General features: G+C 42.4%; 1 protein-coding gene across 13 annotated transcripts in view; it reads left to right on the top strand.

Annotated features, from left to right (window-relative positions):
* Positions 1-23,204, top strand: part of NDST2 (N-deacetylase and N-sulfotransferase 2) — a 193,975-nt gene that overhangs the window by 64,665 nt on the left and 106,106 nt on the right. For 8 of the 13 annotated variants that reach the window (XM_053304994.1, XM_053304995.1, XM_053304993.1 and 5 more), the window contains one exon: positions 17,020-17,101. The exons of 3 other annotated variants lie outside the window; for them this stretch is intronic. The gene's annotated coding sequence lies outside the window, so the exon portion shown is untranslated. Of the gene's footprint in view, positions 1-5,733; positions 5,970-17,019; positions 17,102-23,204 lie in introns of those variants that run through there. 2 more of the 13 variants (XM_053305002.1, XM_053305004.1) reach the window with 2 other exon arrangements.

Below are 23,204 nucleotides of genomic sequence, written 5' to 3'. Positions count from 1 at the left end.
ACTCTAATTTTCAAAAAGGGATCTGGGAAATTACAGGCTGGTTAGCTTAACTTTTGTGCCAAGTAAATTGATGGAAAGCATACTTAAGGACAAAAAATGTTAAACATATAGAAGAAAAGGTCTTGCTGAAGGAGAACCAGCATGGCTTCAGCAAGGGCAAGTCTTGCCTCACTAACCTTTTGGAGTTCTTTGAGATTGTCAACAGGCATGTGGTTAAAGGTGATCCAGTTGACATAGTATACTTGCATTTCCAAAAAGCTTCTAACTAGTCATGGGATAAGGGGACAGGTTCATGTGTGGATCGATAACTGGTTGAAGGACAGGAAACAGAGGGTAGGAATAAATGGACAGTTTTCACAATGGAGGGAAGTAGGAAGTGGGTCCTCTAGGGATTGGTACTGCAACCAGTGCTCTTTAACTTGTTCATAAATGATCTAGAAGCTGGGGTAAGCAGCGAAGTGGCCAAATTTGCAGATGACACTAAGGGTAGTGAAATCCACAACAGATTGTGAGGAGCTCCAAAAAGAGGGGAGCGGGTGACAAAGAGGGGGAGTGGGTGACAAAATGGCAAATGGGGTTCAATGTAAAGTGATGCAAATTGGCGCACCCCCCCCCTCCACTTCACATATACGCTGATGGGTTCTGAGCTATAAGTGACTCACCAGGAGAGAGATTTTTGGGTCATGGTGGACAGCTCATTGAAAGTGTCAACTCAAGTGTGTGGCAGCTGTGAAAAAGGCCAGTTCCATGCTAGGGATCATTAGAAATAAAAATGCTTATATTATAATATACAAATATTTTTGGTGCAGCCACATCTGGAGTACAGTGTATAGTTTTGGTCACTGTACCGTAAAAATGATATTGTAGAGCTGGAAAAGGTGCAGAAGAGGGCAACTTAAGATGATCAGGGGCCTGGAGCACCTTCTTTATAATGCTAGGCTACAGCATCTGGGGCTCTTTGGAAAAAAGGTGACTAAGGGGAGACATGATTGAGGTGTATAAAATTATGCACGGAGTGGAGAGAGTGGACAGAGAGAAATTTTTCTCCCTTTCTCACAACACTAGAACCAGGGGGTCATCGCAAGAAACCGAAGGTCGGTAAATTTAGGAACAACAAGAGGAAGTGCTTTTCCCACTCATCCCATGATTCTCTGTCATGGGATGTGGTGATGGCCAACAGCTTGGATGGTTTAAAAGAGGCTAAGACAAATTCATGGAGGACAGGTCTATCAATGGCTACTAGTCTAATGGCTGTGGTTCACCTCCAGCCTCAGAGGCAAGATGCCTCTCAATACCAGTGAAACAGGATCCTGGACTAGATATGCCTTGGGCCTGATCCAGCAGGGCTGTTCTTATTTAAGTTCAAATACTTGTGACTATCAGGTGTCATGCCTTTGGTCTCAGATAGCGAGGAGGAAGGGGAAGCTGACAGCCTTCCAGCCGATGCAGGGGTGCCTGAGGGGCAAAGCCCAGCTGTCAGTTCCCAAGAGACGGCTGAGGAGGGTCCAGCTGGTGTTTCAGAGCAGGCACAGCAGTCTGGGGCAGCAGAGACAGCGACGGACAGACTAGAGGATGAGCTGTGCGGGCAACCGCCACTGACTCCACAGCAACAGCATGTCACAAGACGAAGAGCACAGCTGGAAACAATCAGGAGGAGTAAATGCCTCTTGCAGAGGGCTGATAAGCCTTGAATCCCTGCCAGCTGAGAGTTATCAGCTTGGATTATAAAACACGTCAACAGCTTTCTGTTAGCTGCTGGAAGACAACATTTGTCAACCCCCGTGTCGATAGCTTTCAGCCCGAGCCTGATATAGAGAACTATTCCGAGCCGTGTTTCGTTTCTGCAGCCCAGTTTGTCTTGTGGACTATCTTCCTGGACTTCCCTTCTGGGTGGCCAGATTGCTGACATCAGGAAAGCTTTTGAAATTCTTAAACAACAAATAATATTAACATGGGGTCCAGGAAAACCCTGTTATCTGTGGAGGTTCCTTCCATGGGGGATGGGGGATGGATAGCAAAATGGTGGATAACGGGGCATTAGGACAATGGGAATTGGGGGGTTAAGTTCCCGGGGCAATAGAAAAGGGTAAAAAAAAAGGACTGAAAGTGGGGGGAATGTGCCGCACCATGCTCTGTGTTCCTCCAGCTGTCCAGCAATGCCCCCCCAAAGTCCAAAATCGCATATTTCCCATGAAAAATTATGGGTTTTTTCCTCCCCCCACACAAAATGGCTCCTGCCTTCAAAATGGTGGGTGGAAATGACCTTGGAGATCATTTCTGCTCATCCTCGACCTATGGATATGTAAGTTTTAACCCTTTAATTGCCGAATTTTTTGTGTATTCTGACGTCGGGTGGCAATTACCCAACTGCAGATATGGAAACCATGGATGTCTAGTCCACCATTAACGAGTTTTACCTTTACTTGCTTAGTTTTGTTTGCAAAGCATATGTTAAATATGCCAAATGAAATCACATTTAGAGCATCCAGAAAATATTTCTGGAAAAAATTCCAATATTTTCCCAGAAAACCACGTTACTGCTTGTAACTCTCCTTCCCCACCCTACTCCAGAACAAAAGATGGTTTCGTTTGTAGCAACCAGCAAAAAAACCCACTCTTTGTGTTTTCATGTAGCATCAAAATAAATATTTGGATACTGTAGTCTGTCCCCTCCCCAACATCGGCCATGTTGCTTAAAAAATCATACAACTTTTCCTGAAAATACTAGAGAGATTTTCACAAAAGCTGGTGAAGCATATGTCAAAGAGCCTGTGTGATCCGTTGTCTGATGAAAGGTGCAGAAGAGGCATTATCTGGTGGAAATGGAAATGAATGATTATGGCAACAGGCCGCCTGCCTTGGGAACAATGTTCAAGCGACAAGGCCATTGCATGCTCTTCCATTTGTTGCCATCTTTCATCTGAGTTTTTGAGTAGGGGCTCAGTTCTGGAGTGAAAATATGAATTATGTTCTTTGCAGTTTCATTGTATGTGCAGTCTCTCTAAAAGAGGATGGTGGAAACAACAGAATGAAATCATAATATATACTTGCATATGCAAATAGATTAGAGATAAGAAATTATTTGAAGAAAAGCATGATCAAATTTGCATATGCAAGATCTTTCTCTGAGATCAGTGTGGGACAATGTATATCGCTCTTAGGAATTAGGCTTTCTCATTCCCTTCTTCCACTCCTCACCACCTGATAATATCCCTTGTGTTAGTTTTGACTATGGGTGATGCTATGTTTGTTTACATTGACCGGTCATTTTTATAGCTATGCATGCACATAAATGTGTGTTGCTATTAGAGTAGATGAAAGAAGCACACACTGGCAGTAGAAACCACAGAAATAGGTTCTGTTGATGTAGTGATAAGGACAGCTCTGAATCTCCAAACTAGTTTGAGGATTGGTTTATGACCTGAGGTCTAAAGCAGCCCAATTCAGGCTGCTTTGTCTCTTATGTGAGGCCATATATGCAACTAGAATCTAAATGCATAGCTCCACTTTGGGTTTCTAATGGTGCCAGCCTGAGTTCTAGTCCTAATAATGTGACAGTTATTCCCAGGGCTGTCCTTCGGGGGGCGTGGGGTTGGGGGCAAATCATCATGTATGGGGCCTCTTTAATATTTCAATATAATATACATTATATGTGAACACACACACACACACACAACTTCTTTATTTTACACATTTGCATAATTCAATACTATATGAAATAAGCATGGAGAGCTGTGTTTTTAAAGAGATGTGGCACTGTGCAAGGACTACAGAGAAAATTCTCTGAACAGCCTTATTGAACTCTTTTTAACAAAATAGTGTATGTGTGCTATTTCTTTTATATCTTTGTAAACCGCTTTGGGAACTTTTGTTGAAAAGCAGAATGTAAATTATCGTCGTGGTCATGCTATAGAATAATACCGAGCCATAGTCCAAAAACTAGAACCAACAAGCCCCAAATTGAGGGCCCATGTTAAGGAAGCTGGATGTGGGAAAGGTAGCAACTATCCCTATACAACTTCAGCACAGCGTCTCTCTAGTATTTTCTGTAAGTGTTCCTCTTGTGTTAAGTTTTAGATTGTGAGCCCTTTGGGGACAGGGAACCATCTTATTTATTTATTTATTTATTTATTATTTGTGTGAACTGTTCTGATAATTTTGTGTTTAAAAACAATTTATAGATAGTAGTAGTATGAGAGAAGTAGACATATGATATAAAAATGTAGACAGCAGCCTGGATATGCTGAGTTTTTTTATTCCTTCATATGACTAGCTTATACTAATACTGTACCTGAAGACTTTCAGTAGCTCCATGGAGTAGGTTAATCCTTTGGGAACAATCTAGGCCAAGCCTGCACAACATAAGGCCCGAGGGCCAGATCTGGCCCACAGAGACTTTTTTTGCTGGCCCCAAGGTAGGAGTGTCCTGCAGTAGGAACCATGAACAGCAGGATCAATGAAGAGCTCTAGGAATGCATGCCTAGGGTTGGAGCTTAAAAGCAACTGTGACTGAGGAAGGAGGAGGAGATGACTTGGTATTTATTTGGGACTGGCATGGACTCCAGGTGCCCCACTGACTGAGCAGGGTCAGGGCTTATGTTATGGGCACTCTCCTTGGTTAAAATTGTGTGTCCCTTGACAGGGAGAATGATCCATAAGTAACTAATAGTTGCTTCCATTAATGTTTTTAATAATTTTAATGTCATAATGCACTGAAAATTGACCTCAGCCCCTGCATACCAAGTCATGGTTGGTTCTGGCCCCATGGGGCATTTGAGTTATGTGCCCCGATCTAGGCTAAACTAAGTACTTGTGTGTGGTCCTATTGTGGCTGCTCAAGTTCTACATGCAAAATAGGAAGGCAGCTCAAATGTTAATATGAGCTATTTACCTGTGGTTCCCTTGAATTTGAATCACCTTGTTTTGGGGTGGGTTTTTTTGGTAATGTAGTGGCTTCATTTCAGTTTTCTGTGCTTTGAGAGTATGTACCACACGGCAGCAGATATTAAACCAAATTCAAGATTAAAAAAATGGATTTGGAGCCTGACTCCCAGAGGGTGACTACCACTCTGTCCTTGAAATGTGAGTTTGTTTGGTACTCATTGGTTGTCAGTGCAGAACTAGTAACTTCACTGAAAACAAAATTTAGTTGTTCCTACAAAAGAATTAGCAGCTCAGCTGCTAATGGAAACTGGTAAGTGCTAGAGGACTGGGTTTTTTCCCCATTTCATGTTATGATCCTGAAGAGAGTGGAATTAGCCAATAGCAGTTGCTCTTCTTTCAGTTTCACTAGTGGAAGGGACTTGATTTCTGTTAGGAGTAGTTAGAATAGGAAACCACTTTTTTCTGCCCCACAAAGGGCAAGTACTTTATTTGAATTCCAGAAGGTTCTGATGCAGGGAAGAAAGAGGTGTAAGATGAAAGGGACCTTTCTTTTTCCTCTTTCTGTAAACTGAAGTGAAGGCATGGGCTAAAATTTGGAATGTTCCTATCCTTTCTTAATGCTGCTTTCCCCGATCAGCTTTTAAAATCCCCTTTTGCGTTCTTCCCATCTTCCTTCCATCTCTCGTTACCATGGAGAATGAAATGTCGGCTCCATTCAAGCAGCTTGCTGAATAGGTTTTGAGGTTGATGGATGGTGAGAATCTCTTATCCCTCCACCTCCCTCCTTTTCCAAACACCGCCCCTGCCTGGTTCTTGACATTTCACTTGCTAGAGAATGGCTGTCAGTGAGAGGAGTCTGAAAGGGAGGCTGGCAGTGTCCTGCTGAGATGCTCTTTCAGTTTCGTGGATGAGATCAGCAGCCGTGAGAAGGTCTTGGGGACTTAACTGCAAAGCTTCATCTGCAAGCAAGCCAGATGAAGCATGAATGCTCACTTTGGGTGTTTACTTCCACTTCCCATCCTTGCTTTTCAAATGCACTGTGGAAAAAGTGGAGGTGGTGCAAGCTCAGATAGTTAAGGGGAAAGGTAAGCAATTCTTTGTCCAAATGCAATGACTAAACTGTGTTTCTTGTTGGACTGGCCTTGCTTTCTTTCATCGAAGCAGCGCTGAAGGTGGCATAAGCATGTTGTGTAAACAGCAGTTGTCCTTATCAGTGCCGAGTGCTTTGTATCATTGATGGCTTGGTGTTTGAAATGCCTTTTTCAATACTTTCACTCCCCTCCTCCCTTAATTCCTATTGCAGTGATGTAGGATCTTCACTGGGGTCTATAACTTTCACCTCCAAGTTGATATTCAGATTATGATGTTTAGCTCTCTTCTCACTTCTGCTCAAATTAGAAGTTACCTGAAACTCAATATATGATTCAGTAGCACAGTGGTAGCTTTGTGGTCCTGCTGGGAGAATTCATAGCTCTCACACTTATCAACAATATTAAGTTTGTATTCTAGCTAGGATTGCAAGGGAAAATCATATTCCATCTCCATCAAATGGGCAAGAATGTTTATTCCAAGTCAATATAAACTCATGTTCCTCTGTGCTGGGAAATAATTAGGCAAGTAAGTGTTAAACCACCACCAAGGGTTTTCTGTCCCTCAGAATTTTGATTCCCATTAGTCCTGTTTGATGTTGGATGTCTTCCTGCTGAGATTTTCCTATAGGGAGGATTTTTAATTTTTTTTGTAATGCAGGCAGTTTCCACAGTTGCTAATTCAGTAATGTGCCTGCCTCTTGAGATTTAGAGAGAATTTTGTTTTAATAGATATGTGGGTGGGTGTGCTTGATCACAGACCTAACTGACTTCTATTTTGTGCTTCAAGGGATTTCCCCCACACAGCATGTGTGAATAATCTTCTGGGAAGGAGGATGCCACCCTTCATACTTGGCAGATCTACTATTATGAACATGCTGGACTCAGTCACTAGGAATCTCTCTCTCACGCCCACAGAATTGGGCATCTTCTATTTACAACAGATTAATCAGAGTTGAAGTGAGGGCATTGGCTGTAGTTTTATCTATGAATTTGCTATCATTTTAATTGATGTTTATTTTTCTGTACAGTGCTGGATAGATTTCAGTGTATCTGTTTGAGTGTGTCTGGCTCACAGCTTCTTTCTCTGCGCACACGTTCTCCTTTCCGTATGTGCTGTTTCTCAATTTCCTTCCACATTTAATTTGTTGACTTCATTTTACTTCTGTGCTATGAACTGTTTTTTGAGTTCGTTATCTCTGATTTGGCAATTTTACTAACAAACAAACAACTTGGGGCTTACCTTTTTATTGCCTTAAAATGTTTTCAAATAGAATCATCTTTGCCACCACAGTTTTGGCTCTGATTTTATTTTCAGATGGTGGGCATTGCCTTTTCAAGCAGTCATCAAGATGTTTAACTAGTTTACAAATTTGATTATTTATCTGTGTAAAGTAGCTATTGCTCTTAAATTGATTCTTTATCTGCACAAAGGTAGCTTTTGCTCTCTGTTCAAAAATCTCTCATTCAAGTTCAGAAATAATTCTTGAACATTGAAAGCATCAGTGAAAGTATGGACTGCAATTCTGCTTTGCCATTTCATTACAACACCTCAGTATTTCTGTCCTATTCTCTGTATTGGCTAGCATTGGCACTTACTGTATTTGACTTATTTGAAAAGCTCTAATAGTCAGTGCTACCCTGAAGCAAAGCAAGCACATGGTTTGCTACTAGAAGCCTTTTTAAAAAATCATAACATATTTAGAATCAATGTTTGCCCATAAAATAATGATCTCTATTCAGATTTGCATAAATCTCCTAATTTGCATAATATGTTTTGCTTCCGACATGACATACTTTAGATTAATTTGAAGGGAGCAGGTTGTGACCCAGAGCACTACTTTGTGCAGGTTGTGACCCAGAGCCCAAGAGGTTGTACATAGTGGAATTTTTGAAACTTTTTATTTTGATCAGTGAGTGCCCCTTCTACAATATCATGCACAGTGCTTAAAACTTGTCCCAGTTTCAAGAATTTTAGCTGCTTTTTAAGAAATGCAAGACCAAAGCTCCCTTAGGAGCACAGGGTTAGTTGTACTTTTTTAAAAAAATCTGTAAACACTTGCACACCTAAGGATCTTTATATTTTAGTTAATGATCCATCATTATGAGAGGCAGGGAATATTTTGTGGCAGTGAACACCCCTATTACACACACACCCCTGCTCCAGCTTCTTGTGTCATCTTTACAGTGGGATAGCAAATTAAAATTCCCCGTGCAGTCTGTAACATTTTCCAAAAATAACAATATGTTGAATACCCACAACTCTACTAAACATTTTCATTATCCTCCTTATAAGTTCATTCTCTTATCTCAAGAATTGTTGATGGGAAGTGCTATACCTTTTATTCTCTGGAAACGTACATTAGACTGAATTATAAGAAGATAATTAAATCAACATAAGAAATATGAAAACTAGGAAGGATTACATGGAATTCTGAAGTTGTTTCTGAATTCAAAGCATAGGAACATAGGAACTTGCCATATACTGAGTCAGACCATTGGTCTATCTATCTCAGTATTGTCTTCACAGACTGGCAGTGGCTTCTTCAAGGTTGCAGGCAGGAAACTCGCTCAGCCACATGTACAAACAGCCGCTTTGTATATAATTGTGCTTTGGCAACGTACTGTATGCTTTGGTAGTTTGTTGGTTCAATAAAAAAAAATCTTGTCCTAAAATTTTTTAAAAAAAAATAAAATCTTGTCCTATCTTGGATAAGCCAGAGAGGGAACTTGGAACCTTCTGATCTTCCCAGGGCAGCTCCATCCCCTGAGGGGAATATCTTACAGTACTCACACTTCTAGTCTCCCTTTCATATGCAATCAGGGTGGACCCTGCTTAGCTAAGGGGATGTCATGCTTGCTACCACAAGACCAGCTCTCCTCTCAATAAATAAATGATGCCTTTCAGCATCTTCCTATATTGCTGCTGCCCATTATAGTTGTTTCCCATAGTCTGCCAGCAGGGATTCGAACTGGCAACCTTTGGCTTGATAGTCAAGCCATTTCCCCACTGCGCCATTTGGTGGCTGAGTCTAGCACTAAGCCTAGTGATTCGTTGTGTGTGTTCGGCTTGTTTTTCTGATGTGCTGAAAACAGCACATGTTTAAGAGCTACTTCCTGCAGAGACAAAATGTGCTTTTCAATTTGCCTGGCTCCGGTAGAGATTTAGTTAACTTGAGGTCCATATAGTCTTGTTTTCAGCTGTGGTTAGACAGATGCTTTTGGAAAACCTGCAATCAGCACAAGAATATAACCCTTCCAGTCCCTTGCCCAACATGGTGTGGCCATTTTGACCATGGCTAATAGCTGTTCATCATGACCAATTTTCCATAATTCTTTTTTCTTTACAGCCATTTGAACTAGTAGTCATCACCACATCCAGTGCCCATGAATTCTTTATGACCATTGCGTGGAAAAGTACTTGCTTTTGTTTGGATGTTCTGAATCTACTACTAATCAGTCCCCAGGTTCTAGTATTATATGGGAGAGTGGTGGGGGTGGTAATTCCCATTTTCTCCATATCATTCATTATCTTATAAGCTTCTGTTGTGTGTTTTCCCCCTATACAAAAAAGCCCCAGATGCTTCAGATTTTCTTTCTTGGGAAGGTACTTCAATCCATTGACTACTTTGTTTGCTCTTTATTTATTTCTTTTCTGGTGCTACATTACCTTCTTAGAGATGGGGCCACTAGAACTGTAGAAAGTATTCCAAGTGCAAATCATAGGTTTCATTGTGATATTGATAGTTTTATCTTCGGTTCTGATGTAAGTCCATAACTCTTGGGTGACTTTGGCCCTTGGTAGCAAATTTGTGTTTGCCAGGACCCTGCCTCGCTGTTTCATTTCCAAGTTCTGTTCCATTCCCAAGCTCTTGAGTTTGGAGCTGGAAAGGGACAGTTTTCATGCTGGGCTGCTGATACAGTCTGACCACCTCCATAGCTCAGTGCCAAAATTGCAACCACTCTTTGCAGCTTAGAGCTAGAAAGGAGGGCATTGCCCCCCACAATTGTGTTTGGTAGTTCAACATAACTGTGGGATTGATCTGTACTCTCCTCCATAGCTCCAGGCTGCAGAGAGAGGCTGGGACTCCTGAAAAGGCAGTAGAGTGCTTATTGTGGCAAGCAGAATTGTGGATCTCTCATAATGCCTAAGATTGAATTGCCATTTTCATTGCCGCTGAACACTGATTTGATATTTTTATTGAGCTACCCAGCGGTGTTCCCTGTGATTCCCAGATGTTGTTGACCTCAAATCCAGAATCTCCAGCTGCAGTGGCCTTTGACTGGGGATTATAGGAGTTGTAGTCAACAGCATCTTGGAATCCCTCTTACAGGGAATACTGCTACCCAGCAGTATCCTGACATAGTACATCTCATTTGCCAGTTTGTTGCCTATTCACCTGGTTTGGTGAGATCTTTTGGGAGATCTTATATCATCCTGCATAATTTAATATCAATGGCAACCTTGGCTGTTTCACTGCTCACTCTGTCTCAGGATCATTTGTAAATTAGATAAATAGCAGCAGTCTCAATTGTGTTGCGTTCTTCTTGCCATTTTCAAAGCTATTCCTACCTTTTACTTTCTCTTCTTTAACCAGTTACTAAGAAGAGCTGACTTGATCTCATGACTCTCCAGATGCCAAAATGCAAACATGAGCCTAGCTAGCTAATTCAGCAATTTCTGGGGGACTCCTGCATGGCTCACAATTGACTTGGCCTAGCAAACCCCTAGAGCAAAAAGAGTACTGGTGGGCAAAGCTCAGCCAGGGCACACTCCTGCAGAGGCGTATCTAGGGAAAACAGCGCCTAGGGCAAGCACTGAAATTGCCCCCCCCCCCAAAAAAAAAATCTGACACCCATCTTTCAGATAACTTCACCATAATATCAGCTAAAAAATAAAAGTCAAGCTTGTAAATCTTTTAATTAACAAATTATCACACTAACTGAAAATTATAACTGCACCTTACTTGCTTTCACTGATGCAAATTGCTGAGGCAACACAGATTTGGCCTTCTTCAGAAAGCAGGAATCACACCTATCAGCTATTCAGAGAGGTACTGGAGACTGGATGTAGTCCTTACATTCCCTGATCAGCATGTTTATTGCATTCCAAATCCAGCAGTGTGTATTAGCAGCCCCCTGCCCGGCCCCCAGCTGCTATCTGCCAGCAAGTAGCAACATTCACATTTTTAATATCCCACTCTTCCTCCAAGGAGCCCAGAGAGAGCAGTGTACATAAGTTTCTCCTCACAGCAACCCTGTGGAGTAGGTTAGGCTGAGAGAGAAGTGACTGGCCCAGAGGCACCCAGAAAGTCTCATGGCTGAATGGGGATTTGAACTAGGGTTTCTCTGGTCCTAGTCCAGCACTCTAACCACTATCAAGGCAATGTTTGCAGACCTGCATTCAGAGTGGGGCCTTACAGCCTCAGTGCCTCCTCCAAAACACAAGTCAGCCTACATGCACATACAGCTACAACATGCAATAAAAACAAACAAAAAACCCACTCCATCTTAAGAGTAAGATACACAAAATGAGCAGGCAGGGCTATTGCTGAGGAATCTCAAGGTTAGGGCAAGGAAGGAAGGGAAACTAATAAATTAATTCTTAAGGGGTACACTTATGAACAATTCTGGAATGTTAATCAAACTGTCCCCTCCTTTCCCCTTCCAATACATCAGAGCAAACAGCATAGGAAGAGAGATTTTGTTTATCCATGTGCCCATTTTTTAAATTTATATTTACACTTATATCCCTCTCTTCTTCCAAGGAGCTCAGAGTGGTGTACATGGGTTTTTTTATCTTCACAACAGCCCTGTGAGGTAGGTTAGGCTGAGAGATACATGACTGGCCCAAAGTCACCCAGTGAGATTCATGGTTGAATGAGGATTCAAACTCAGGTCTTCCCGGTCCTAGTCCAACACTCTAACCACTACACTATGCTGGCTCTCAGGAAAAGTCACAAAGAAATCCATCAATTACACTTGTATTCGTCCGCCTCATAGAAGCGGTCTCTGCATATTAAGCTTTTTAAGGTTTCTTTTGGTGACTGCATTGTTTATGCACATTAATACAAGTCTATTTCTACATTTGTGTGCATGCCTGGCAGTAAATGAAAAACCTATTGTAAGTTCTAGAAAGTGTCTTCAACTTTCAGATGTAAAACAATCTTTTTCACTTACATTTACAATTACAAGCCTTTTTCAATTACACATGATTTACTGCACATTTTAATAGTCAACTCTTTTAAAAGACAAGACTTAAATCACAAAATCAATTTTTAACAAACTGGTGCTGCTGGGAGGGCAAGCCAGCACAGCTAAGCCTCCCCACCCCTCCCCTCTAACTTCCTCTAACAACAGAGCACAGAGAAAAGCCCATCCAAAGAAAGGAAGATGGGATTTGAGCGGGATGGGGAGAGGGGTTGCCTGCAGAATGTTGCTTACTGAATAAGGACCACACCTTCGAGTGAAGAGCTGCTTTCAGGCAGCAAGCCTGCTCTGAAAAGAGACTGAAGAGCTACCTCCGGCTCTTTAGAGCTTGAGGCCATGCCCCCTTTGCATGTGATGTATCATGTGATGACATCACATGCAAAGGGGGCGTGGACTCAAGCTCTAAAGAGCCGGAGCAAGCTCTTCAGTCTCTTTTCAGAGCAGGCTTGCTGCCTGAAAGCATCTGTTTTCCCTTTCTCTCCCTCTCTGGAGGGAGAGAAAGGGGAATAGAGGCTTTCAGGCAGCAAATGCTCCCTGAAAATAACCGAAAAGTCAGTGCTCGGGGAGGCTGGGGGCGGGGGCGCAGGCTCTCCGCCCAGGACTCAGATCTCTGTCGTCGCGGCTGCGTGAGTGGGGGCGGCAGCAGGTGCCCGGCTGGGGCGGGGATTTTCCAAAACAAAAACAAAAAACCCTAAAAAACACACACACACAACTGTGGTGATTGGGGGTGGGGCATGGCAGGCACTTGGCGCCCTCCTGCAACTGGCACCTAGGGCACGTGCCCTGCCTGCCCCACCCTGGTTACGCATCTGCACTCCTGCCATTTCAAGACTCTGCTACTCTTATTCAGTAGGAAGTCACTGGATTGAAGCTGGACCTCCCTGGTTCATTCAGCTTCTGTCATCTATCAGAATCTCGTATTGTATTTTGAATCAGATGTGGTATGAAACTTGCTGAAACTGTTGTTCTTGTCAGGTCTGATGGGAGTACCTCTGGGTATGTTCAGAGTACTCTTTAATCTCTAAATCACAGCAACCAGCTGACCACTGTCTACAGTCTGGGATAGCATTCAATTCAGGGTGTATGGCTTCCACACCATCATCACACCTCTCTCTTAATACATTAAGCAAGATTATTGTGTGATTTCTTGATGATAAATCAATCTGCCAACCACTCTTTGAATGTTACATTTTTCTGTGTTTAACCATGGTAAATCTCTGTTCTGTAGCCCATAAATTGGAGTGATTAAGGGCTGTTTTTTCAGATTTGTGAAAATATACTGTCTATAATTACCGTTTTGGATGTTAATATGTCAGTTGTGTTCCAGTACTTTGATCTAGCTTGGCTTGTATTATCTGGCCATGGCCTGTTGCTCTTAGCTTTTAATTCCCAAAGTAATGTGCATGTAATTATGTAGAACTTCATGGCACTGAGTTCTTATTCTGTATAATCATTTGAAGACATAGAGAGCTGTATCTCCTCTGCCTTGGCAGCATTCAGCTTGTCATATCTCAGACTTGGAGCCCTGCTTCAAAACAAGCTACAGTGAAACAAAATATAGCAGAGGAAGTGTGACGAGATGCAGAATTAATCTCTTTAAAGTAAATACCATTTCTGTAACCTCAGGTTTTTGAGGCTGTGTTTGATGTCAATTTATCATGAAGCCTGAGAGTATCAGGCTAGTGTGGGAGGAATTTATATTTGGGTGCAACACAAAGTTTGCCTCTGGTTAATTGGATGCAGTTGAGACGATTGTATTTAAGCATCCAGCTGCTGGCGATTCAAAGTTTTTCATTATGAAATTGTGTCCTTCAGCCTTGTTCTAAAGAAGTACTGCTCGACTTCTTCCTTCCAAAATCTGGTTATTAAGGGCTGATTATATGTATTATTCCTCCATGCTGGCTTATGATTTATAAATATAGATTTCAGGCGTAAATGAGGAGAATGAGTGGAAATTTTCTTGCATTGCCAATGGGAATTTACTTCTTCCCTGATCAATATTCTCCCACTATGCCCAGCAAGGAATGTGAGAACTTCTGAAATTATTTCCTTTGCTTTCTGATTATCAGGTGTTTAGTCTGTAAGCCTGGAGAGTATTTTATGATCTATAAGAGAACTGTTGTACTTGCAATCTACAGTTTTAAATCTCTATTACTGCTGATAACATTAATGTATAGAGCACTTGCACTCTGTAAAGTCCCATATTTGAATGTCATCCTGTTTTCAAGTTTGGGTTATTCTTGCTTAACTGTACATCATTTTGTTTTATCCCTCTTCTGAGTTACTGCCTTTCAGAAGTGTCAGCATGGTGTAGTGTCAGACTAGGATGGGAAATACAGGTCCAAATCACCACTGAGCCATGAACTTTATTGAGTGGCTTTGGGCCAGTCACACTCTCTCATCCTAAACCATATTGTTGTAAGGATAAAATAGAGAGACCATGTACAGTATGCTGGCCTGGATTCCTTGAAAGACGTCAGCGGAGCGCGTGCGCGGCGGCGGGTGCGAACGCGCAGCAGAACGGGCGCATGTGTGATCCTTACTTTGGCACTTGCAGGCTAACGATGGGGGCAGGGGCGGCAGGGAGGAATGCTGCCGCCCCAGAATCTTCATCTAAAATCACAGCGCCGGAGGGGGAATAGTGGCAGGGGGGTAAGTACCACCCCCCCGCCCTTAAAGCTACAACCCCCCTCCATGCTGGACCGCCGGACTGGCTCGGAACCGGACCGGTTCGGAGGCCTCCAGCATGGCCTCCGAACCGGTCTGGGCACATCCCTAGTTCAAAGTTTATTACAGTCTATGACCAGCACAACAAGGAAATAGAATCGAACATATAACACAGTTATAAAAACTTTTATATCTGTTCTGTTGCTTGCTTTTTATCAGTTGCTGATTTTCGCACACACCCACACAAAAACATTTCCTTTTATTTGTTTTATTTGTTTTATTCATAAAGGTAAAGTGTGCTATCGAGTCGGTGTCGATTCCTGGCAATCACAGAGCCCTGTGGTTGTCTTTTGGTAGAATACAGGAGGGGTTTACCATTGCCATCTCCCGTGCAGTATGAGATGATGCCTTTCAGCATCTTCCTATATTGCTGCTGCCCGATATAGGTACCAGCGGGGATTCGGACCGGCAATCCCTGGCTTGCTAATCAAGTCATTTCCCCACTGCACCATTATTCGTACACCACACCAAACTCACACCTCTGGGCAGTTTACAACAAATATAAAACAAATTAAAACCTTTATTTTAGTTTAAAAGCATGAGTGCATAAATGCATCTCTTTTTAAAAGAGATGGCGAGGCTCTTATTCTGGCAAGGAGCACATTCCAAAGTCTTGGGGTGGCAACAGAGAGGGTCCATCCCTGAATAACTACCAAACAAACTGGTGTCAACTGTAGATGGACCTCTCCAGATGATCTCAATGGGCAGCGGCGCTCATAATGAAGAAGACTTACCCCTCAGCTGGTTTGGGGCTTTATATGTTATAACCAGCACTTTGTAATTTGCCCAGAAACATATTGGTAGCCAATGTAGTTCTTTTAATATAGGAGTAATGTGATCTCTTCAAGATGACCCAGAAACCAACCTGCCTGCCGTATTTTACACCAGATGCCGCTTCCAGACTTCCACACATAGAGCGCATTGCAGTAATCAAGTCTGGAGGTAACCAGCATATGCTGTTCTGAGGCCATTTATCTCAAACTGTTGCAACTGGTGTATCAGCTGAAGCTGATAGAAACCACTTCTGGCCACTGCTTCAACCTGAGACCGCAGAGAGAGGTTTGGATCCAGAAACACTCTCAAACTGCATACTTGTTCCTTCTGGGGGAGTGTAACCTTGTCCAGGACAGGCAGATCAGAGTTGTCTCCCAAGTTCCAACCCCACACAATAACTACCGTTGTCTTATTTGGATTCATTCTTAATTTGTTATTCCTCATGCAGTCCATCACAGTCTCCAGACAGGTATTGTCTGCCTCTGCCTCTGCCTGATGGCACTGACTGCCTCTGCCTGATGGCACTGACTTGGAGAAATAGATTTGGGTGTAATCAGCCTATTGATAATACCCTGCACCGAATCTGATATCTTTCAGTGGTTTCATGTAAAGCACTGGAGACAGTATGGAGCCCTGCATATAAAAGTTCTCCAAGAGACGCTATCTGGAATCTGCCTGAGAGGTAGGAGGAGAACCACTGCAAAGCAGTGCCTCTCACTCCTAGATCTCTCAGATGGTTTAGAAGGATACAGTAATGAAAGCCGCTGAGAGATCCAAAAGGACCAAGAGAATCACACTCTCTTTGTCAGTTCCTAGCTGGAGATTATCCATCAACCTGACCAAGGCACTCTCCACTCCATAACCCATCTGAAACCAGTTTGAAATGGGTCTAGATAGTCAATTTGAAGACATCACTTTATTGCTTTTTACCTTTGGTAAAAGAATTTGCCAAATATAAGTTGAAAAATAATAATAAATTTTATTTGCTAACCACACTGTAACAAATTGTTCTCTGTGTGGCTTACAACATGTTTCTTGGTCTGCAGTAAAGTTAGCCCTGTGTCTCATTTTCCTGTGTAATTTTTGTTCCTCTTCTCTTACTTATTTTTTTTATCTTAGTTTTTCCAGAGTAATCAGTTATGCTATATAATTAAAAATTAAAAATTAGCATACTAGGTGAATTTGGAAATTCAAGCTGCAGTTTTTCATAATCTCAGGTGGCTTTCTGAGAGATAAGTAATTTCCTTAGATAAGTCAAAATGTTGGATATTTCAGATTTGAAAATCATCATCACTGTATCACATGTTATAAAACTAAACTGTTTCTTTCTTCTCAGTTGTGCTGATCAATGCTTTGACCTATGTTTGAAGCAGTATAACCTTGTACTCATTGGATTATCCTGAGGAACTGTTCAAGAGGTAAGGGTGATATGATAATTGGTTGATATGATAATATGATAAATGGTTTGATATGATAATTTGTAATAGGTGATAGAAGTGAGAGGGCATACTGAATAAGGCAATTTACTTATATTTACTTTTGGTGTTTGGAGTTTTGCACTTTGTCCAGTTTTCCCACATGGAATGTTCTGTTTTATCTCACATTATTATGTTTAGAGCTGTACAGGTACTTAATTGTTTTGTTAGATTATAACATCTATTTCCAGCATTAAATCTCAGCATGTCTGGTAAGCTTTGTAATTGTTGCAGAATTCAGTGAACAAATGTTAATATATCACTGGCAGAGCTTTTCATTCAGCAAAACCTTTTATTGAAAGACTCTGAGTAAGAAAAATATCTTGATCCTAATGTGTAGGGGTGGGGGGGACCCTATTCTTGGCAAATATGTATGATACTCTCTACGTATATGTAGCTATTTGAAATAGAGAGGCCTCTACATTGTCTTGCCTGGTTCACACAGAACCATGGTTTAATCCTAGTACTGGAATGCATTCACAAGCTTCTGGCTTCCCTTCATGAGCAAGGGAAGACATTTTCTTTGCCATGATATCTGAACCCAGCAAATACTGGCTTGTTCTAACCAGAGTTCATGCAAGAACCGGTAACAACAAGCTGGAATTTGCTGGATCGGTATGTGATGGCAAATTCCTACTTTTTAAAAACCAGGAATAGAAGTTAAAAATGCTCCCCTTTGTACAAGAAGAGAAGCAGGAAAATATGCAAACCTGAGGCTCATGGATATCACATAAAAACAAGATGAAACCATGGTTCTGTGTGATATCTGACTTGATCCTGTGTTCTGGCTACCCCTTGAAAAGGCTGATACTGCAATTATCAGATTTTTCACTCTCTGATACTTGCAACCTTATGAGTGAAATATAAACAGAATTGAGCATGAAGCCAGTTAGTTACCAGTGGATAGATTTGTGTCGTTTTCCCTATAAGGAAGTTGTACTAGAACTGGTGACACAATGAAAGATATTGCTTTGCTTAGAGCCAGACATAAAGCTAGCTTGGCCATTAACTAGAGTTAAGAGATGGGGAGCAAGCAACAGGATCATGGGCTATTTCCCTCTTCACCATTTCAGTTTTACAGCTGATCAGCACCAGCTGTTCTCTGCTTCAGGCAAATGGCAATGAGCTGCCTTGCCTCTGGCCTCACCCCGGTTGGGAGCCAGCACCGACACAGCCTCATCTACTTGTTGGCCTCACACTCATCCCACATGCCCAGGCACTGCCTCCTTCCTCCTCGTTGCCAGCTTAAGTGGCTGGGGCGCACCGCCTCCGGCTGTTTGCATGGTGTGCTCTGTGAGAGGGAGTGTGGAACATGACTTCAGCAGTGGTGGCTGCCTGGACACTCTGTCTAGCAGCAGTAGCTCCCCCGCTCCTCAGTCCTGTTCTCTTCACTTTCCTCTAGCACCAAATGTGTCCAGAGACGAAACAGACAAGTTTGGTGCTGGAGGAAAGAGGAAACAGCAGGAGGGAGGGAAGAGTGGTCTTCTGGTAGTGAACATGAATTGCCCCTCTTGGTGAACAGGGTCCACCCTGGTTTGCATTTGGATGGGTGACTACATGTGAGCATTGCCTGATGTGAGAGAGATCTTGTGGAGCTGCAGCCCAGTGGTAGAGAATCTGCTTGCATGCAGAAGGTCCCTGGCATCACCAGGCAGGGCTGCTGAAAACCTTGGGTTTTTCCTTCCTGAAACCTTGAGAACTACTGCCAGTCAGTGTAGATGGTAGTGAGCCAGATGGACCAATGGTCTGACTTGGTATAAGGCAGTTTTCTCTGTTCCTGTGAGGTAGCAAGTTGCTGCCACTGACTTAGCAGCACAATGGCAGTGGAGAGTTGAAGTCATGCTCTGTGCTGCCTCTGTGTGGGGCAGCCATGCAAACAGCCAGCGGTGGCAGCACACCCCAGTGCTGAAGCTGGAGACAAGGAGGAAGAGAGCAGTGCCTGGGCAACATCAGTCTGCCTTCCACCAGGGGGCAGGGCAACTCATTGCCCTTCACCTGAACAGCTGCAGGAAGAATGTTCAGGAATGGAGGGAGCAGTGGGGCTGCATTCTGTCACACACACACCCCACCAAAGGGCCCAAAGTTGCCACCCAAGGCAATTGCCTCGTGGGATAGCAGCCCTTGCAGCTGATCAGCATTAACCTTAGTTAAAACAGATCTGAGAGTGCTCTGAATTTGGCTTGTAGGACTGAAGATAAAGTAGTTGGGGAAGGGGAAAGTCAGTGTAGTTTATGGGTAAAGGGAAGCATGGTGAGGTAGGGGGAATGCAGAGTCCTGTGGCCTGCTTACAAGATTTCCTAATCCTAATTAATGGCCAGCCTGTATCTTATCTGTAACAAATACTTCAAAATACCTTCTATTGGGTTTTCATTTGCTGCTGCTTTAGTCTTTTTACCTGTTCAGATTCAGGGAGTGCAACACCACTGGCTAGAGCTGAATACAGTGTGTGGCATCAAGACAATAGATAGCCACGCAATTCTAGTTTGTTTTGCAGAAACCGCCAAGATAAGGAGTTAGGATTGATATTTTCCATGCCCTGCCTCATGTATGAATTCAAGCCAGTAGCTTGTCATAATTCTGTGGCACCCAGCTCATATTACCTTCTGTTAACATAATGAATGATTATTCTGAAGAGACTAGATTATTAGGGGGAGATGAAGCGCTGTCTCTCTTCTTGGTAGCTTTTATGTTGAAATTTCCTGGCCTCAACTATAAATTGTCTATGTGTTGGTTTTCGTGTTATGGACTGCCTGTGCCTGAAAATGAAATGACCATTTCATTAATTACTGTATATATTTTGACAGAACAGAGTACTTTTATACGTGATGCAACTACAGGTGGATAATTAATAATACCATTGTGTAAATGAATAATGCAACAAAGATGCAGAGCGTTAACCAGTAACCATGGTCTTTTTTCTGGGATTTAACTAAGCCAATCTAAATGTTAATTGAAAAGTGTGACTGAGGCCAACATGTTTATGTTTTTAAACTTAGTAAATAGCAGCTGTATTGGGCACTATGACATGGGGGAGGGGATTTAGCTGTTTTCCCAATCCCACCCCCACAACTGTTCAACCACTACCGGGGGGGGGGGAAGCATGGCTCCTACCGGTGCTGCTTAGTTGTGTTGTAAACCTACAGTGCAATAGATGCAGTGGTAAAGGTAAAGTGTGCCGTCGAGTCGGTGTCAACTCCTGGCGACCACAGAGCCCTGTGGTTTTCTTTGGTAGAATACAGGAGGGGTTTACCATTGCCATCTCCCACACAGTATGAGATTATGCCATTCAGCATTTCCTATATCGCTGCTGTCCAATATAGGTGTTTCCCATAGTCTGGGAAACATACCACTGGGGATTCGAACCGGCAACCTTTGGCTTCCTAGTCAGGTCGTTTCCCCGCTGCGCCGTGATGCCCCTAGGTAATTTTGGAGCCTGGACCTAAATTTTTGAGGTCCCCACCACTGGAGCCTGCCCCCCCCCGGCAAGTTAAGCATCATCTAAGTACACACACACACACACACACACACACACACACACACACACACAGTATTTTTGATGTGGATTCTCAAGGGCACAAAAAGCAACTTACATAAGAATGTAAGTATTTAAAACAAGTATATTTATGCAAACATGCATCAGAAGAAACATTTCAACACACGTTAACATATTCCCATCCCACATATTTCCCCCCTCCCCCCCCGTGTTTGGTTTAATCACAAACCATATGTTGAGAAGCTGTTCTGCCCACCACCCATAAGTATTGCTGGAGCAGAACAATGCACCAGGGGGGCCAGAATGTGCATCCTTGTGTTTTATCATATGGTGGTTGGGGCTGATGGACAATATTGTCTGAACTGGTCCAATCCAAATAAACATACACATGAGGAAAAGAAAGGAAGACAGGAAAGGGGAAAGAAAACAGAAGAAAATTGACACCTAGTTAAAATCTCAGCAAATCCAGCTCTTGTGGTACTGGCTGGAAACACTCGAGCCAGAGGGGAGCAATTCTGTGGTCATAATAAAACCTATAAAGTTGGGTGCAAGCACACGTGTGAGTGAATGAGAGTGGGTGGGGGCTGTGAAGAGGTAAGATGGGGCAGGGGCTTCCGAGAGAGTGCCGGAGGGCAGCAAACACACACCAAAGGAAACATCACCTCAGTAATATACAGACAAGGCAGAAAAGTGCAGCCCCTGAGAAATGGTCATCTCACTCTATTCAAGGGGGGGAAATTAATGCAAAAGTGCCATGAGGCAATAATTATTAGTAGTAGTTTAAATCCGCTAACCTGAGGAACGTGGGGATCGGGGAGCAGCTTTGTAAAGGAGGGTTAGGAGGAGGTGAGGAAAGGAAGAGAAGTTGTCCGTGGCAAGTACTCATGAAGAAGGAGCAGAGTTCTTACCCAGGATTCAGGGAGCCTCAGGTTGCCTAGTTTGAAGATGAAATAATAAAAAGCAGCCATCCTCTCTCACCTGACCCAAAGCACTTGTTATGTAAATAATTTAGAAGACTAATGCCTCGAGTGCTCGGTGCTCCAGCTCCCTTATCCATGGAGCAAGCAGAGATTTCACTTCTAAGCCCTGATTTACAGGCTGCCTTGCTCCCGCTCCCCACAGCGCACCTCAGCCCTATAGCACTAATAACAAGTGCTGCTTCTAGCCTATCTGTTCCTGTCCACCCTTGCCCCCTCACCAACCTCTGAAAGCGGGGGGGGAGGGGTGCACACTGGCTTCAGCCAGCCTCCAATTGGGCAGGCCTCCCTTCCTTATCCCAGATGTCCATAGCAATGGAGTGTCCCTCAGCACTCCGTCAACAACCTCACTCCTGCCCTCCCAGCTCTCTTTGTTCCAAATTCAATTTTTATTGATTTTAACAATAGTAATATTGTCATTCATTACAAATACACAAAGGTGGACTTCCCGCACACATCTCTTCATGAATCATCAACTATAAAATTTACCATTGCTATAATAATAATTCAAAGCATAAATTTAAACCTTTACAAACACAGTTAATCTACCCAACCTGCAGTTTTTTACTAAATTTCAAACCCTGCTGTAAAGTTCATAGTAGGAAAATAGTTCTTTAGATACAACAAGAATGGTTTCCAATCTTCTTTAAAACATTCCAAATTTTGGTCTCTTATTAGTGTTGTAAGTTTTGCCATCTCCGCATATTCCAAGATTTTTATCAGCCAGTCTTCTTTTGAAGGCAGTTCATTACTCTTCCATTTCTGTGCATATATAATTCTGGCCGCCGTAGAAGCGTACATAGAAAATGTTAAATTAGTTGTAGAAATTGCACCTTGTGTTATTCCCAGCAGGAAGGATTCTGGCTTCTTAGGAAATGTCATTTTAAATATTTTCTTTAACTCATTATATATCATATCCCAATAGGCTTTAGCCTTCCCACAGGTCCACCACATATGAAAAAAAGTGCCTTCAGAATGTCCACACTTCCAACATTTGTTTGAAACATTTTTATACATTAATGCCAAATTTTTTGGTGTCAGATACCATCTATACATCATTTTGTAATAATTTTCTTTTAAAGCATAACATGCAGTAAATTTTAAACCAGTTTTCCATAGTTTTTCCCAGGCTGCCATTTCTATATTATGACCCACATCTTGAGCCCACTTTATCATGGTCGTTTTAACCACTTCCTCTCTTGTCTCCTCCTGAAGTAACAGTTTATACATTTTAGAAACTAATTTTTCATCATTTTCACATAATTCCTTCTCAAAGCTCGAAATCTGATCCTCAAATCCAACTTTAAAATCTTTCTTATATATCTCATTTAACTGATGATACTGAAACCAATCTCTAACCAAATTTTGTATTTCAGTTAAACTTTTTAACTTACAATCCTTTTCCTGAAAATGTAACAAATCCCTATAGGTACCCCAATGCATTTGCATATTTACTTCTTTACGTGATAAAGCTTCAATCGGGAATACCCATAGCGGAGTTTTAGGTTCCAACCAGTTTTCATATTTTAGCCACACCCTCATTAAACTCCTTCTCACATAGTGGTTCAAAAAATCT

Source organism: Hemicordylus capensis, chromosome 3 (genome assembly GCF_027244095.1).
Source record: "Hemicordylus capensis ecotype Gifberg chromosome 3, rHemCap1.1.pri, whole genome shotgun sequence".
NCBI lineage: Eukaryota > Metazoa > Chordata > Lepidosauria > Squamata > Cordylidae > Hemicordylus > Hemicordylus capensis.
Note: the sequence above shows the minus strand (reverse complement) of the source record. Positions and strands in the feature narration are given on the sequence as shown.